Source organism: Phascolarctos cinereus, unplaced genomic scaffold (genome assembly GCF_003287225.1).
Source record: "Phascolarctos cinereus isolate Bilbo 61053 unplaced genomic scaffold, phaCin_HiC Scaffold_5;HRSCAF=322, whole genome shotgun sequence".
Classification (NCBI taxonomy): Eukaryota; Metazoa; Chordata; class Mammalia; order Diprotodontia; family Phascolarctidae; genus Phascolarctos; species Phascolarctos cinereus.
The window spans coordinates 140652538-140669500 of record NW_027555958.1 but is presented as its reverse complement, the minus strand read 5'-3'; the positions used below and the strand labels follow the sequence as shown (position 1 = coordinate 140669500).

The following is a 16963-nucleotide window of genomic DNA, read 5'->3' as shown; positions in this document are numbered from 1 at the left end:
GCATCATCCCCACCCACAAAAATCTGTTATGGGTGGAGATGGGGAGAGAATTAGCCCTTTAAAAGAGGTTCTTCATCTTTTTTTGTGTCAAGGACCATTTTGGCATCCGGGTGAGCTCCTTCTCAAAATAATGTTTTTACATACATAAAATGCATAGGATTACAAAGGAAACTAACTATATTTAAATGCTCATCAAAATAAATTATTTTAAAAATTAATTCATGGGGGCAGCTCAGTGGCACAGTGGATAGAGCACTGGCCCTAAAGTCAAAAGGACCTGAGTTCAAATCCGACCTCAGACCAAACACTTGACACTTACTAGCTCTGTGACCCTGGGCAAGTCACTTAACCCCAATTGCCTTCCAAAAAAAAAAATGGATTCATGGACCCCAGGTTAAGAAATTTTGCTTTCAATAAACATTGTTTAGATTAAGACACCATTCTGAGACACTTAACTTTATGACCTATACCACAGGATTTAAATTTTATATTAGATGGTCTAATAACCTTGTAAATGTTATAAATCTAAAAATCACATGTATTTAAAATTCAGGGCAAACTCTTAATTTCACAGAAAAAGCCAGAAAGTCATAGTTGGAAACTGGAAGAAGCTGGAGAGAGTCATTAAAATGAAAAAATAACCTTATTTTTTTAAAAATAATTTATTCAACCTTAACTATACTTGGTATTATTACAGCAACGAGGTGGCACAGTGAATAGACTGCCCAGCCTAGAGTCAGGAAGATTAATCTCTTCCTGAGTTGAAATCTGACCTCAGACATTTCTTGGCTATGTGACCCTGAGCAGGTCACCCTGTTTGCCTCATCTGTTCCTCATCTGTAAAATGAGTAGGGAAAGGAAATGGCACCACTCCAGTATCCTTATCAAGAAAACTCCAAATGGAGGCATAAAGAATCTGACACAACTGAAACAACTAAACAACAATGCTTGGTGTATTATCTTGAAGGTTACAAATAAGAGTCCACTGAAAAACAAAAATTTTAAGGAAAATGTTTAAGACAATTAAGAAAAATATCACTGCTCTAAAAATCATGACGAGGGGGAAGCTGTATTAGTTATGTTTCATGAAGTTGTGATTTCTGGTTGACAGTTAAGAGAAGCACATAATTTATATAACACTTCTCTGATACTGCAAAAGGAGCTGAGATCTCATCAAAAGGGGCATTAGGAACCCTGACAATATTCCTTTATAGTTTAGTAAATGGACTTCAAGCACTGAAGGTCCCTAAAGCTTCAAACCAACCTGGTGATTCACCTTTCAGATTTAGCTAAGCAGTACATCAGAAATAAGACACAAGAGCCCACTGCTGTGCCCATGCTCAAAAGTCCCCTATTTGGAAGGATAAGCATTTATTAGCAGTTAGGATGTGCCAGGTACATGCTTATAAGCAGTGAATAAAGACAGGTAAAAAGTCCTAATGCTTAAGGAGCTTATATTCTAATGGGCAGAGACACATTTAAAAAAAAAAAAAGAAGAAGACCCTGGTTCACACTATAAACAGAGTAGAAGTAAGAGTCATCTCAGAATGGAAGACTAGGGCAGCTGAGGGGAGAAACAAACATGAGAAAAGGCTTCCTGAAGAAGGTGGGACACGATCTTAATCTTAAGAGAAACTAAAAGGCGGAGGTGAGGGGGAATAACATTTCAGGAATGAGCTATAGTCAGTGTACAAGGTCCAGAATGTCTGTTGAAAAACTGCAAGTATGCCAGCATGTTGTTGGAAGTGTAGAAGGGGTAGATGGGGAGCAAAATATAAGAAACCTGGAAAGCAGAAAGAGGTCAGGTTGTGAAGTCTTGGGTTTTGTGTTTTTTCATCTATATGTATGTATGTATATATATATGGAAGCCACCAGAGTTTACAGGGGTGGGGAAAGAGACAAACCACCAGAATCACTTATAAATACTGTAACTACTTTTGATACCCACTGCTGCCACGGCCTTCAAAACTCCAGGTTCACTTCCACTACACAGAGAGGCATTATACCAAGACTTGAGTGAAAGTATATTACACCCACACCACAAATAATATCTGTGGATTGTTTGAATTAGCTTTATTCTTTCTACTCCACACTATATGTTGTTTTTTTATCACAGGAGCATAGATTTAAAGCAGCAAGGGATCTTAGAAACCTTGTAGCCCAATCTCTTCAATGAGCAAATGAAGAATGAAAGATGCAAAGGTAAAATTAGTTGCCCAAAGGTGGCAAGAGCATAATTTAAAGTTAGATCCTCTGACTCCAAATCAGCCACTGTTTCTTCTAGATCTTTTAATAATTCACAGACTGGTACCAGTGAAGTACTGAATGCTCATTTTCAATGGTCAACTAACCTTTTTATTTTTTTAATTTTATTGCTTCGGCCACTTCTTGTACATAGATCATTGTTGGAAATGTGAAACATCCAACTACAAGTTACCCTCCCACCCCCAAAAAAGGTCAAGAAAAATTTCAAAAAACTAATGATCCAAAGCCAATTTCTCATCTCTATGAAAGTTACATATCCTTAATGAAAATATGGCTGTCTTCACAAGCTAATTTCTACAACAGATCATATTGCTTGAGTCACAACATCAAATGAAAAGGGGGCTGTGAAGTGGTACAGTGGATAGAGCTCTGACCTCGGAGTCAGGAGGACCTGAGTTCAAATCCAACCTGAGACACTTGATACTTACTAGCTGTGTGATCCTGGGCAAGTCACTTAACCCTGATCGCCTTTACCAAAAAGCTTAAACAAAAAAAAATCAAATGAAAAGTATAAAGCATGCCAGATTTCCCTGTGTTTATTTATTAAGAGAAATATTTAATTTGGTAGAAGGAAATGTAGCCTTCAGGGCTCCCACATACAACAGGTAGTCTTTCATTCATTTAAGAGCACAAAAAAATTCCTTGAAAAATACAATCACAGTAAGAAATCTATTCATGACCTTCACATTATTGCAAGTGAGGCACAAAATAGGATATACATTCACCAAACATGTGCTTATATGAGGTTTAAATGGAATGGTGAGTCCCTACGGATAGTGAAATCCTTGATTTATTTGTGGATAACATTATGTTCCCTAGATAACACCCCATGACACCGCAGAGCCTCCTCAATAAAATCAATGATAATTTCAAAGATCAACCTGACATTCAGTCTACAGAGGAAACCCTATTATCCTGACAATGAAATTCACCTGGCCACATATAAATATAAATTTTACTTAAATTACATTGCCAATATACACATAAACCCACACTATATGCAAGAATGTTTATTTATAAATGTACATATATTTTATTGGTACATATGTAGCTATGTTAAGATATTTGCAAATGTAATCAATCATCAAGCATTTATTAGGTGCATACTGTGTGCTAGGCACTGTAGAAGAAAAATAGAACCTGGCCTCAAAGAGCTTATATTATAATGGGGGAAGACAACATACATAAATTAGAACAGACAAGATAAATGCAAAGCTAAAGGAAGATAACCTTAAAGATGGCACTAGGAGCTGGATTAACTTTACCAAGCATTCAATGTTCTGTATTATTTCTAATACAAAGGTTTTATAATTTACAAGAGCTTGGAAAACCCTTTAACAATAAACTAAGAACATAAATAATAAATCAAATGTTTCCTAAAACATACTGCCCTAGCTAAAGTCCTTACCCATAATTCTAGTCTCACTGCCATTTAGATATAATTGTATACCATTTCTTAAAACTGTCTTCAGTGATGTTTCCGGCTTAACATTTCCCAATCTACATAGACAAACAGTACTACTAGTCAACATCAATGCACAACCTAGCATGGAGTTTATTTCTGTAGCGATAAAGGAGATGGAATATATTGTTAGCAGGGAAGCATAATGGGCAAAAACTCATTTGGGTAAGTAACGTTACGGACTAAAATGCTAGAGGAGAACTTTGTTTTTGAGTTATTAAAACAATACCAACATCATCTCTATAAGTTTGTGGCTTAGTTGCAGTGGGATATCTGCTAAAGCTGTTAATACTTAACAGATGAAAAAACTAAGAGATGACTTGCAATTACAGTCCTGAGAAACCTTGATCAAACTCAAATAATGTTCATTACAAATGATAATTCTAGATAAAAGTTTAAAAGTTGTGATTCCAGGAAGATAGTAACTAAATCAAAACTGAAAATTAACTCAAAATTTTTTCAAGCAGCCCACACCCACCTACATCAGGTATCCTTCGAAAGTAAAATGCTCCATACTTTACAAAGTCAATTATAAAATTAAAGGAACTTATTACTGTTACTAAACATCTTCCATAGAGACTTTAAAATAACTATTTCTTCAAATTAGACACCTCTCTCTATTGCTAAAATAATATGACTATGGCCAACTTTTGAATTGTTTTCCACTGTTTATCACAATTTTTTCCTATAGACTTCACTTACAAATATATTGTTTCTTTAATTTTCATCACAATGATGCAGGCCTGTAATCTAAATAACTGCATTTGGAATAAAAGGATCTGGGTTCTAATCCACTTACTTCCAATATAACATTGTGCAAGTCACTAATCTGTAGACTAGTTACTTCAACTACAAAATGTGATCTAATTAATTTAGTTTCTTTACAACTCTAAGTCTTAAGATACCTTGTTCAATATCACTGTTGCCATGATGCAAGATCTAAAAAATACAACTTCTGAAGTCACAATTTGTCTCATATTCAAGAATTTTATACAATTGGTGTCCCAGGTCATTTCTCATGTAGACCACGGAGGTGAGAAGACACAAGGGTGTGAAACTCAGAGTGTAAAACTCCAGACTGAGGAACTAACCACCTGAAAACTCAACTGAGACTATATTGCCTTCTCCCTTAATATCCTCTTCCTCCTTCAGCAAGAACTTAATTCCAGAGACACACTGAAAGTCACTCTTGGGAAAGAGAGGAATGGAACAATTCTTAGAAAAAGAAACTGATACAAGCATTGAAATAGAACGGCTTCCATTTCCTCCTTGACTAAAGGAAGAAACAGTGCCTGGTCCAACAGTAGGTAGTTAATAAATATTTGTTAAACTGAGTATGGAAAACTTTTGCAAGAAGTCGTAGTAAAAAGAAGAAACTGTAGAAAGTAGAAGCTTACAGGAGCATCAGGAGAGAGGTAAGTTTGCTTTTATCTTTAAAAGAAAAAGGGACACTTACCTGCAGCAATCGTAACATAGTGACAAGAGTGCTGGACTTGGAGTCAGGTAGACCTGGGTTCAAATCCCACCTCTGACACTTATTAGCTCCATGACCATGGGCAAGTCACTTAACCACTCTGAGTCTCAGTTTCTCCATCTGTAAAATGGGGATAATAATACCTATAGTACCTACCTCACAGGGTTTTTGTGAGGCTCAAATGAGATATAAAGCTTTTTTTTTAAACAAACTCTAAATCACTATACAAACACTGTTATTAAAATTAGTATCATCGTATTTGTATTTGCATTTGTATTAAGAGGGGAAGAAGCCAGTACAGGGGAAACAGACTGGAAACTAGAAAGGGAACTAAGATAACTGACAGAGCAAGGAACTAGAAAAGGGAGGGAGAACAGGATCAGGAACATAAGTAGAAATATGGAAATCTCATACTCTTAAAAAAAAATCAAGAAAGTTATATAGTCCACAAGATCATAGCTAGCTCTAAAAGCGGACTCGCAGATCACTCATCCCCTCATTTTACAGAGGAAATTGAACCCAGAAAGATGGCTTGCCCAAAGTCACCTGATGGCATAGCCTAGTAGAACCCAAGTCCTGATTACAAAGGCAACCAAAACTCTTTCAATTGTACCACTCAGAGTCCCAACAAGGCAGGGTCCAACTCTTATGCATGGCATCCAGGAGTCTCTCAAGCCAGGAACCATCCTAGCTTTTCCAGTGTACTGTAGGAATGCTCCTTAAGGGATGCTCATTTGATTTAATTACGAAGTAGGTTAGTGTCCAGGCCCTAGGTTTCTCCTTCCTGCTTCTATCTTTTGGCCTTTTCACCATTCCTTAACACAGAAGGAGAGAAAAGTAATTAGTCCCTTTGGTTACAGCGAGCAAAAGTATGTTGAAGAGAAAAGGCTACTGTTGCAGTTTAACTAAAACGTGTTTTTGTCTCATCTGAGGATTTAATTCACCATGCTCTTTCCTTTCCCCATTACCTTGACAAAAACAGTCTTCAGACAGTGAATTTGCTTCACCAGTATTGTAGGGTGTAACTAATATCCACCTCCCTCTTATGAAAACACTGTGGCCTACATATCAGCAGAGTTTTGGTAAGAAATTAATCTAATTTCAGCACACTAGTTGACCTCACTCTCACCGAATAAGGAAGCAAAGTCAGGGGGGGCGGTGGGGAAGGCTTGGAGACTTAAAAACATTTATAATACATATCTTGGACAAAGGGCTAGTCCTAGAGTAAGGAATAACAGCTGTATGACCCTGGGGAAGTTACTTTACCTCTCCCTAAGCCAGATGACTGTCACAACAGCAATAAATTTTTATACATACACACAATATAAATACATGTGATAGATATCCATGATGACAACCTAGAACAAAGGCAGAAGTGAATATATAGGTGCATGTATAATGTAATTGTGTAATTATATTATGCATATATAGGAAGATATCTGTAATTACATATTTTTATATATATGTGTGTGTATATATATATATACACATATATACATACATATATATATATGTATATATGCATAAGTACATGGAGACATATCAGCTCCACCTTTTTGTTATCAGTTGAGTTCATCTGATCCACCTCGCAGTTTTATCCTTTCTTTGAGACTTTCCCCAATATCACTCCTCCCACATAGTCCTTATCTTTGCTTATGAGCTTCTGATCAAAGTAATGACACAGTCATTTATTTCAATCTGTTGTCTATTATGTACAAAGTTGTATAGATAAGATTAAATTCTATGAGAACTCCTTCAATATGTAGCCTGAAGTTTACCAAACAGTTATCTCATTATCTCAGGTAATTTAGCACAACTGATTAGAAGAAGAGACTGAAAATTCTCAAATGTCTTATGCATGTACTTTTATAAATGAATATGTACATGTAAAAACATTTGTTATAGAATACACCAGGGGTGGGGAACCTGTAGCCTTCTAGATCCTCAGGTGCAGCCTTTTGACTGAGTCCAAGTTTCATAGAACAAATCCTTTTATTTAGGGAATTTGTTCTGTGAAGTTTAGATTCAGTCAAAGGGCCTCACTTGAGGACCTAGAAAGACACATGTGGCCTCGAGGACACAGGTTCCCCACCCCTGGATAAACAAATGTATTTAGAAAAAGACTAGAGACAGACAGAAGCAGAGGGGTAGGTGGGTAGGTGGTTGTCTGTTAGTATAAATGCAGTGGATCTCCAAGTCACCGTTTCATAAAAATGAGCCTGATGTCAATAAAAGCAAAGAAATTAGCATAAACAGAAAAGCTAAGCTCTGAAACAGGAAGGTGAATTAAGTTGAGCTGTAGTTATTATTAACAAAGACTATGGGCTTAAAAAACAAAGTAACAGAGAAGAAAACTAATGATCCCCCTAAGAATCATGAAATCATGTCTCTGGACTCTTCAGTCTTTAAGGATTACAGATGGTTGCAATTATTCATCCTCTCCCAATTCTATTCCATTCCTTCTACCCAATAGCACAGATGAGAGTCTGCTGGATATTTCAGTCTTCTTTCTCTATGAGCAAAGTAGCCACTGAGATGTGGCAAAATGTTTTAAGTAAATAGTATTATAATACAACAATAAAATTTATGGTTTGCAAAGCAGTTATGTCACAAAAGTTAAGGTGGTATAATTGTTATCAGGAGGTTATTGACATCAACTTAAATATCAGGGGTGAGATTGTAAACCAGGTCTCCTAAAGACTCCAAAGCCAGTACTATTTCCTTTGAACCATACTACCTCTAGAATATGATAAGGAGAAATTCTTGTTATACTTGAAAGGAAACTTTAAAACATATATGTAAAACATAAAACATCAGAGGTGAAGAAGCAAAAACATTGATATACTGCAGTACTAAGAAAAATCAACAGCCCTTTCCTCTACAAAAGAAGCTCAACAAAGCTACTAACACTTTTCTTCAGTCAACCTGAGGGAGAAGGGAGGAGAGAACACGTGTTAATTAGGTACCTATTCAGTGCCAGGCTAGATAAAACAGAGGATAGAGTGCTAGGTCTGGAGTCAGAAAGACTCATCTTCCTGAGTTCAAAGTTGGCCTCGAATACTTAGTAGCTGGGTGACCCTAGGGAAGTCACTTAAACCCTGTTTGCCTCAGTTTTCTCATCTGTAAAATGAGTTGGAGGAAAAATATAGCAAACCGCTCCAGTATCTTTGCCAAGAAAACCCCAAACAGGGTCACAGAGAGTCAAACATAACTGAATAAAAACAACAAAATATGCCAGGAACTATGTTAAGCTTTTTACAAATATTTGATCCTCACAACAACCCTATAAGACAGGTGATATAACTGTTGCCATTTTACAAACTGAGGCAGACAGCAGTTAAGTGACTTGCCCAGAGTCATATAGCTAGTAAGAGGCTGAGAGCACATTTGAATTTGGTTCTTCTTAACTCTAGGTCTAAGCAATCTATCCACTACACTACTTACCTTAGCTGCTTCTAACTGAATAATAAACAGAAGTTTAAGCAGTCACAGAGTGCAGAGTTTATATATTATATATATATATATATATATGTATATATATTATATATATATATATAGTGCACATATACAGCACCCTAAAATATATATATAGTGCACATATAGAGCACCCTAAAATAAGTCAAATTGAGTTTTGCCAGTGTTGTAGTCTTATAAAACTTTGCTTTCCTGGCTAGTCTTTCTCTGTCCAACAAACTGCCTATGCCTAAACCATGCCACCTCTTCCTGCCTAGTAACTCTTCATTGTGCCTCGCCTTTTTGTTAGAAAATATTGCGCACACACGCACACACACACACACACACACACACACACACACACATATATACACATCTGGATTTTCTATATGCCTGAAAGCTTTTAGGCTTAAAAAGTCCAGTTTCCTAGCTTCCTAACTTCCTAAAGGCCTCCTACCAAGTAGCATGTACCCTCGAGCAGAAAATCAAGTAGACAAACATGAACAAAACATTCTACAATTACGACTACCCCTATAAAACACCTGAGCTACTCTAAGGCTTGCAGTGAAGAACAAGCCCAAGAGTCCCAGTGAAGATTTGGTATAACTATATACCAATAGCAGAGTGAAAGTAGTGACTTGCCTGAGCTCTTCCCAAAAACACTCCAAATACCCATAAAAAATGGCTCTAAACAAATTCTAAAGCAGCAGAACCCACAAAAAGCAGAGTGAAACAAATTTCTAGCCCAAGATAGCACGGATGGTTGATCGAAAAGGTATATCTCACCAGGAAGGGAGAGGAGTGCAGGTTGGTGTGGGTGCGCAGGCAAAACAGGCCTCAGAGGACTGAATCACTGCTGTGGCAGATTCCAGACTTCCCAACCCAAGTATGCCAAAGACAACCTAGAAGGTCAGTAGGAAAGGTCTGTGACTGTGATGAGAGAGAGAGAAGCTGGATCTCAGCCCCAGTGCCCAAGCGCGGCCCCAAGATACCTCCAGAGCTTCTGGGAATCAGGTGGCTGATCAAAGGGGGATTGCAGGAATCTCTTGCTTTGCCCATGCTTGGATCTGGGTCAGAATTCTGGGTGGTGGTCCTGGAGCAAGGAGGAGTGCTGGCTTGATGAAGCTTGTGATGGCAGTGCAGAGCGAATCCTCCTCACGGTTCCAAGGCAGAAAAGAATGCTTGTGGTCACTCACAGACCAGAGAACAGGCCAGGAAAGGAGTAAACACATCACCCCTTATCACACCACCTTGGAAGAACTGAAAATTTACAGGTCCCTAGAAGTATCTCTGAAAACACCTGCACAAAATCCCCAAAGCTTGGGACAGTACATTCTCCACATTGGAATCAGACCCCTCCCTTAACAAAGAGTTTAAAACTCAAGTAATTGGCTGGGATCATGAGCAAGCCTCGCAAAAAAAGTCAGACCATAGAATCTTTCTTTGGTAACAAAGAAGATCACAACATACAACCAGAAGAAGACAACAAAGAAAGCTCCGACATCCAAAGCCTCCAAGAAAAATATGAATCGGTCCCAGGCCATGGAAGAGCTCAAAAAGGATTTTGGGAAACAAGTAAGAGAAGTAAAGGGAAAACTGTGAAGAGAAATGAGAGTGATGCAAGAAAATCATGAAAAACAAGTCAATAGCTTGCTAAAGGAGACCCAAAAAAATATTGAAGAAAATAACACCTTAAAAAATAGCCTAACCCAAATAGCAAAAGAGGTCCAAAAAGCCAATGAGGAGAAGGCCCTAAAAAGAAAAACTGGACAAATGGAAAAGGAAGTCCAAAAGCTTACTGAAGAAAATACTTCCTTAAAAATTAGAATAGAGCAATTGGAAGCTAGTGACTTTATGAGAGATCATGACACAGTAGAACAAATCCAAAAGAGTGAAAAAATAGAAGAGAATGTGAAATATCTCAGTGGAAAAACAACTGACCTGGAAAACAGATCCAGGAGAGAGAATTTTAAAATTACTGGACTATCTGAAATCCATGATCAAAAAAAGAGCCTAGATATCATTTTCAAGAAATTATCAAGGAAAACTGCCCTGATATTTAGAACCAGAGGCAAAATAGAAATTGAAAGACTCCACCGATCACCTCTTGAAAGAGATTCCCAAAGAAAAACTCCTAGGAATATTGCAGCCAAATTCCAGAGCTTCCAGGTCAAGGAAAAAATATTGCAAGCAGCCAGAAAGAAACAATTCAAGTACTGTGGAAACATGATCAGGATAGCACAAGATTTAATAGCTTCTACATTAAGGGACCACAGGGCATGGAATATAATATTCCAGAGGGCAAAGGAGAAAGGATTACAAAAAAGAATCACCTACCCAGCAAAATTGAGTATAATCCTTCAGAGGAAAAAAATGGACATTCAGTAAAATAGAGGACTTTCAAGCATTCTTGATGAAAAGGCCAGAACTGAATAGAAAATTTGACTTTCAAATACAAGACTCAAGTGAAATGTGAAGAGGTAAACAGGAAAGAGAAATCATAAGGGACTTATTAGGGTTGAACTGTTTACATTCCGGCATGGAAAGATAATATTTGTAACTCATGAGTCCTTTGTCAGTATTAGGGTAGCTGGAGGGAAAAAATTATATATATATGTAGACAGACAGATATAGATAGATAGATAGATAGATAGACAGACAGACAGACAGACAGACAGACAGACAGATAGATAGATAGATAGATAGATAGATAGATAGATAGATAGATGGCACAGGGTGAGTTGAAGATAAAGGGGTGATATCTGGAGAATAAAATTAAGGGGTTGGAGAGGATTATACTGGGAGAAGGAAAAAGGGAGAGGTTGAATGGGGAAATTATCTCACGTAAAACAGACAAGAAAAGGCTTTTACAGTGGAAGGGAAGTGGAAGAAGATATGAGGGAATGAGTTAATCTTATTCTCATAGGATTTGGCTTAAGGAGGGAATACCATACACACTCAATTGGGTATGGAAATTATCTTACCCTATGGGAAAACAGGGGGGTAAGGGGAGAAGACAGCAGGGAGATGACAGAGGGGAAGGCAGATTCGCGGAGGGGGTAATCAGAAGCAAACACTTCTGAGGAGGGACAGGGTCAGAAGAGAGAATAGAATAAATGGGGAGTGGGATAGGATTAAGGGAAATACAGTTAGTTTTTCACAACATGACTACTATGGAAGTGTTTTACATAACTACATATGTATAACCTGTATTGAGTTGCTTGCCTTTTCATTGAGGGTGGGTGGGGAGGAAGGAAAGAAGAAAATGTGGAACCCAAAAATTTAAAAACACATGTTTTAAAAAAAAATTATTTTCACATGTAACTGGGAAATAAGAAATACAGGAAATGGGGTATAGAAATCTATCCTACCCCATAGGAAAACAGAAGAGGAAGGGGATAAGAGAAGGGGGAGAGAGATAGAAGGGAGGGCAGATTAGGGGAAGGGGTATTCAGAATGCATGCCACCTTGGGGTGGGGGGAAGGACAAGATGGGGAGAAAATCTGGAACTCAAAATCTTGTGGAGGTGAATGTTGAAAACTAAAAGTAAATAAATTTTAAAACATAAAATAAAGAGGCATAACCATACACCACACCCTGAAAGCAGACTCTCACAAGACCATCAGAGACTCCTTTATCTTGCCATGGCTTGAAGACTATCACGCCCAAGACTCTATATACATCTGTCCCCTACCTTTGGAGTTCATTATCAAAGCCCTAATATGAGAGTGGAATGAGCCTCAGTACCTACCCTTCCCTTGTTGCTCATGGGAGTCTCTATATAAGACACAGTCTTCCTAACTTAAATAGAGCAAATGTAAAGGATTATTAGTTTCAGGACTGTCTGGTTGAATCAAGTATTTTGTGAAGCCCCTTTGCTCTTAACAATAGCACTCAACAATCAGAAACTTAGTGTTATTTTGTGGCTTAGCCCAAAAAGCAAGCATAGACCACACACACCCTACTATCCTCTCCAATATGAATCCATAAATATCCAAGGGAAAAATGTCAGATTCCAAGGATCTTTCAAAATATCTGACTTTTCATTTACTACAGATATTATGAAATACAATGTGAAATGGCATATTCTGAAGTAAAGTAAATGGACTACAAAAGAATATGATACATTTTTTTTGAACTATGGATCAAATTTCCATAAACTTACACCAAATGAAAATGAAAAACGTTAAAATTAACAACTTAATACCTTAAATGGCTATGGGCTTTTGAGAAATTAGAAAATAACTTGTCAGAGAGCTGACAAAAAAAAATCTGTACCATTCAGCACTAAAGATTTTAAAATTAAAAGGGTTGCTGTTGTGCTTCTGTTGGGGTTTGCTGTTGTGTTGTTTTGCCAAGATGAAACATAAAAATCACTTGGCAAAATTCAATTCCTAATGTGTTTTCGTGGGTTACCTAATAGTAGCAGCAGATCCCCGCAGATCCCCAATGGGACCCATGGCAATGACACTTGGACTACATCCCAGCTAGTGAAACCTGAAACCAGCTGGGAGTAGTGTTTTGTTTTGTTTTGTTTTTAATGCCATAGAGTTTATAGCATCAGTGAGGGTACAGACTGGTGACAAGTTCTTGCTAAATGAGTGTGTGTATATGAATATATGAAAGGGGCACTACGTGTAATCTGAGAACTCAACCAAGTTAGTTGCACTTACTATAATCAAGTTTCCAAATCCTGAGCCAAAAAAAATCAGTCTCCCACCCCATACTCAAATTGGATCTGGAATAGATTTAAATTTGGGGCATCATCCTTTGTTTCTGGGAAGGGAATATATTCTCTCCAGTCTGCCTTCCTCTCTTCACTAAAATTATACGGGAAAATGGTCATCACTTCCAGAGCTATTAATCTTACATCCAAACATATTCTCTAATAGAGAAGGAAATAGAGCAGAGAGTCGGGGGGGCACTTAATTCAATCATATCAAAGTATTCTAATTTTGATTAAAATGGTATAAAAAATATCTAAAGCTCTTCCAACTCATAGTTGGAATAAAACTTGTCTAAAATCAAGTACAAGAAAATTTATTTCAAATTAACTAAATATAAAAGATCTTTAAGGATAATTGCATGACCCTTTTTCTTTTTGTCAAGGCCAGCATTATTTTGTAGTTTGAAAAAGTTATATTTTGGGTTATATAGGATCATCTGAAAATTATAGGTTGCGCTTCTAATTTTTTTAGACAATGATCTAAAAATTAACTGACGTGACAGATTTAAAATAATCAAGAGACTAAGTAATAGAGGGCCTTTGATCAGGTTTTCTGTGTCACAGCCATAAAAGATTCATATCACTCCATCAATTATTAAATCATCTACACTAAATATTTATATCATCAACTGGAATATTTTTCCCCAAAACAAAACACTTGCTTCAGAGTCAACCTTTCCAAAAGGAGCTAATGTGCAATTGTTTCTTACAAAAAGTTCAACGTAGGGGCAGATAGGTGGCACAGTGGATTCAGGAGACCCAAGTTCAAATCCAGCCTCAGATACATAACACTTACTAGCTGTGTGACCCTGGGCAAGTCACTTAACCCCCACTGCCCAATAATAATAATTATTATTATTCAATGTAGAAAGCAAAAGCTTTCCAAAAATTAAAAATTCAGGAATGCTTAAAATGGGAATGGGGGAAACGAGGGGAAACACAGCACTCTTCAAGCACCTGGAAAAGAATTGTTCTGAAGCGGTAAGTTTAAGTTTCAGAGAGTCAGTTTTAGAATATAAGGAAAAACATTTTTGAAAAGCAGACTTTTTCATTCTTTTTATCAGTTCCAAATTTTTTCTCTACTAGTCCTCTACCAGTCCACTACCCACTGAGAAGAAAAGAAAAACAAAACTCATTGCAAACAGACATGCAAAACAAATTTCTGCTTTAGCCATGTTCTTCCCCCAAAAGAGCAAGAAAAAGAAAAAAACAAATATTCTTCAATCTGCACTGTGAGATCATCAGTTCTCTTCCTGGAGGTGTACAATATGTTTGATCAGGAGTCCTCTTCAACTTCAATAGGTCATCGAGTTGATCAGAGTTACTAAGGCCTTGATTATCTTTACAATAATTGCTGTTGTTGTATAGATTGTTCTCCTGGTTCTACTCACTTCACTCTGCATCAGTTCATACAATCTTCTTAGGTTTTTCTGAAACCATCCTTTTCATTATCTCTTTCTTTTTATTTTATTGAAACAATTTATTTATTAATTTTTAGTTTTCAACATTTCCTTCCATAAGATGGTGAGTTTTAAATTTCTCCCCCTTCCTCTCCTCCCTCCTTCCCAAGATGGCATACAATCTGATATAGGTTCTACTTATGCATTCATATTAAGCATACTTTCACATTAGCCGTGAGATAAAGAACAATTAGAACCAATGGAAACCACAAGAAAGAAGAATCAAAACAAAACAACAAAAGAAAAGGAGAACAGATAGTGTGCTTCCGTCTGCATTCAGATTCCATAGAGCTTTCTCTGGATGGGGACAGCTTTATCCATCATGAGCCTTTTGGAGCCATAGTAGACCCCTGCATTACTGAAAAGAGCTACGTCTATCAAAGTCAGCCATCACACATTTTTCATTATTTCTTACAGCATAATAAAATTGCATCACATCATGTAAAACTTCTTCAGCCATTCTCCAGTTGATTGTCATATCCTCAGTTTCCATTTCTTTGCCACCAGTAAAAAACTAAGAATTGTCCAAGAAAAAAAAAATGAGCTGATAGACATCCAGGAGCCAAGATGGTAGAATAAGCAGTAAATTGCCATAACTCTCCCATGTTCACCTCCAAACGACTATAAAATAGCACCCCAAAACAAACCTTAGAACAGTAGAACCAGCAAAAACATGGGATGAAACAATCTTTTAGCCCAAGAAACTTGGAAGATTGACAAGACAGGTCTATCTCACTCAGGTAAAACGGGAACACAGTCCAGGACAGGAGGTATCAAACAGCCAGCATCAAGTCCTACTCAGCAAACCAGCAGTAGATCCTGACACCCAGTGTGGTGGAGCAGGCAAACACCAACACCAGAACCTTCCACACACCTCCACAGAGCCAGAGGAACCAGGAGACTACAGCTCCAGGAGCCAGCACGTGCTTCAGCACAGCCCTAGGCAAATAGGCATCATGTAGCAGCCAGATCTCCAAGTTCTTCAGTACAGCCAAGCCACTGGGAAACACAGAAACATCCCACCAGGCCTTTGCACATGCCAGATACCACCACGAGGACCCCAGCTCAGCAACTGGTAAGCTGCCACACTCCTATGGCCTCTAGCAGTGCCAGACACCAGGGTCTCCCGTGGGCCTCAGAACAATATCAGTACAGCACCAGGTAAACAGCCAGGACCTGTAGCCCCTGGCACAAGAAGCCTGAGACAGTGCCCCTTCCACCCTGGGAGCAGAGCTCAAATGTGAAAGAAAGGAAAAAAACCAAAAAAGATGAGCAAAAAAAACAAAAAACAAAAAAACATCTGACCACAAAAAGCTATTATGATGACAGGGAAGACTAAGACACAAACCCAGAAGAGGATAATAATGTCAAAGCACCTATGGGCAAAACCCCAAAGAAAAATGGGAAGTGGTCTCAAGCCCAGAAAGAACTCATGGAAGAGCTCATAAAGGAGCTTAAAAATCATATAAGAGAGGTAGAAGAAAAATTGAGGAAAGAAATGAGAGTGATTCAAGAGAATTATGGGCGGAAAAAAGTCAACAGCTTGGAAAAAAAAACAACTGCTTAAAAAGTAGAACTGGCTAAATGGAAAAGAAGATACAAAAATCCACTGAAGAAAACAATTCCCTAAAAAGTACAATTGGCCAAATGGAAAAGGAAGTGCAAAAGCCAACTGAAGAAAACAACTCCTTAAAATTCATAATTGGGCAAGCAGAAGCTCATGACTCTATGAGATATCAAAAATCAAACAAATTCAAAAGGATGAAAAAAACAGAAGAAAATGTAAAGTACCTCATTAGAAAAACAACTAACCTGGAAAACAGATCCAGGAGAGACAATCTCAGAATCATTGGACTACCTGAAAGCCATAATCAAAAGGAAAACCTGGACAGCATCTTTCAAGAAATTATCAAGTAAAACTGTACTGATATTCTGGAACCAGAGGGCAAAAATAGGCACTGAAAGAATCCACTGATCAGGGGCAGCTAGGTGGCACAGTGGATAGAGCACTGGCCCTGGAGTCAGGAGGTCCTGAGCTCAAACCTGGCCTCAGCCACATAATACTTACTTGGCTGTGTGACTCTGGGCAAGTCACTTAACCTCAATTGCCTCACAAAAAAAGA

The 16963-nt window shown here is 37.7% G+C and overlaps 1 protein-coding gene across 4 annotated transcripts in view; it reads right to left on the bottom strand.

The window, feature by feature from the left end:
- CEP85L (centrosomal protein 85L) overlaps positions 1 to 16963 on the bottom strand; it is a 166545-nt gene that overhangs the window by 105828 nt on the left and 43754 nt on the right. The window contains exon 2 of one of the 4 annotated variants that reach the window (XM_020971599.2): positions 5184 to 5321. The exons of the other annotated variants lie outside the window; for them this stretch is intronic. The gene's annotated coding sequence lies outside the window, so the exon portion shown is untranslated. The remainder of the gene's footprint in view (positions 1 to 5183; positions 5322 to 16963) is intronic. 4 annotated transcript variants of the gene reach the window in all.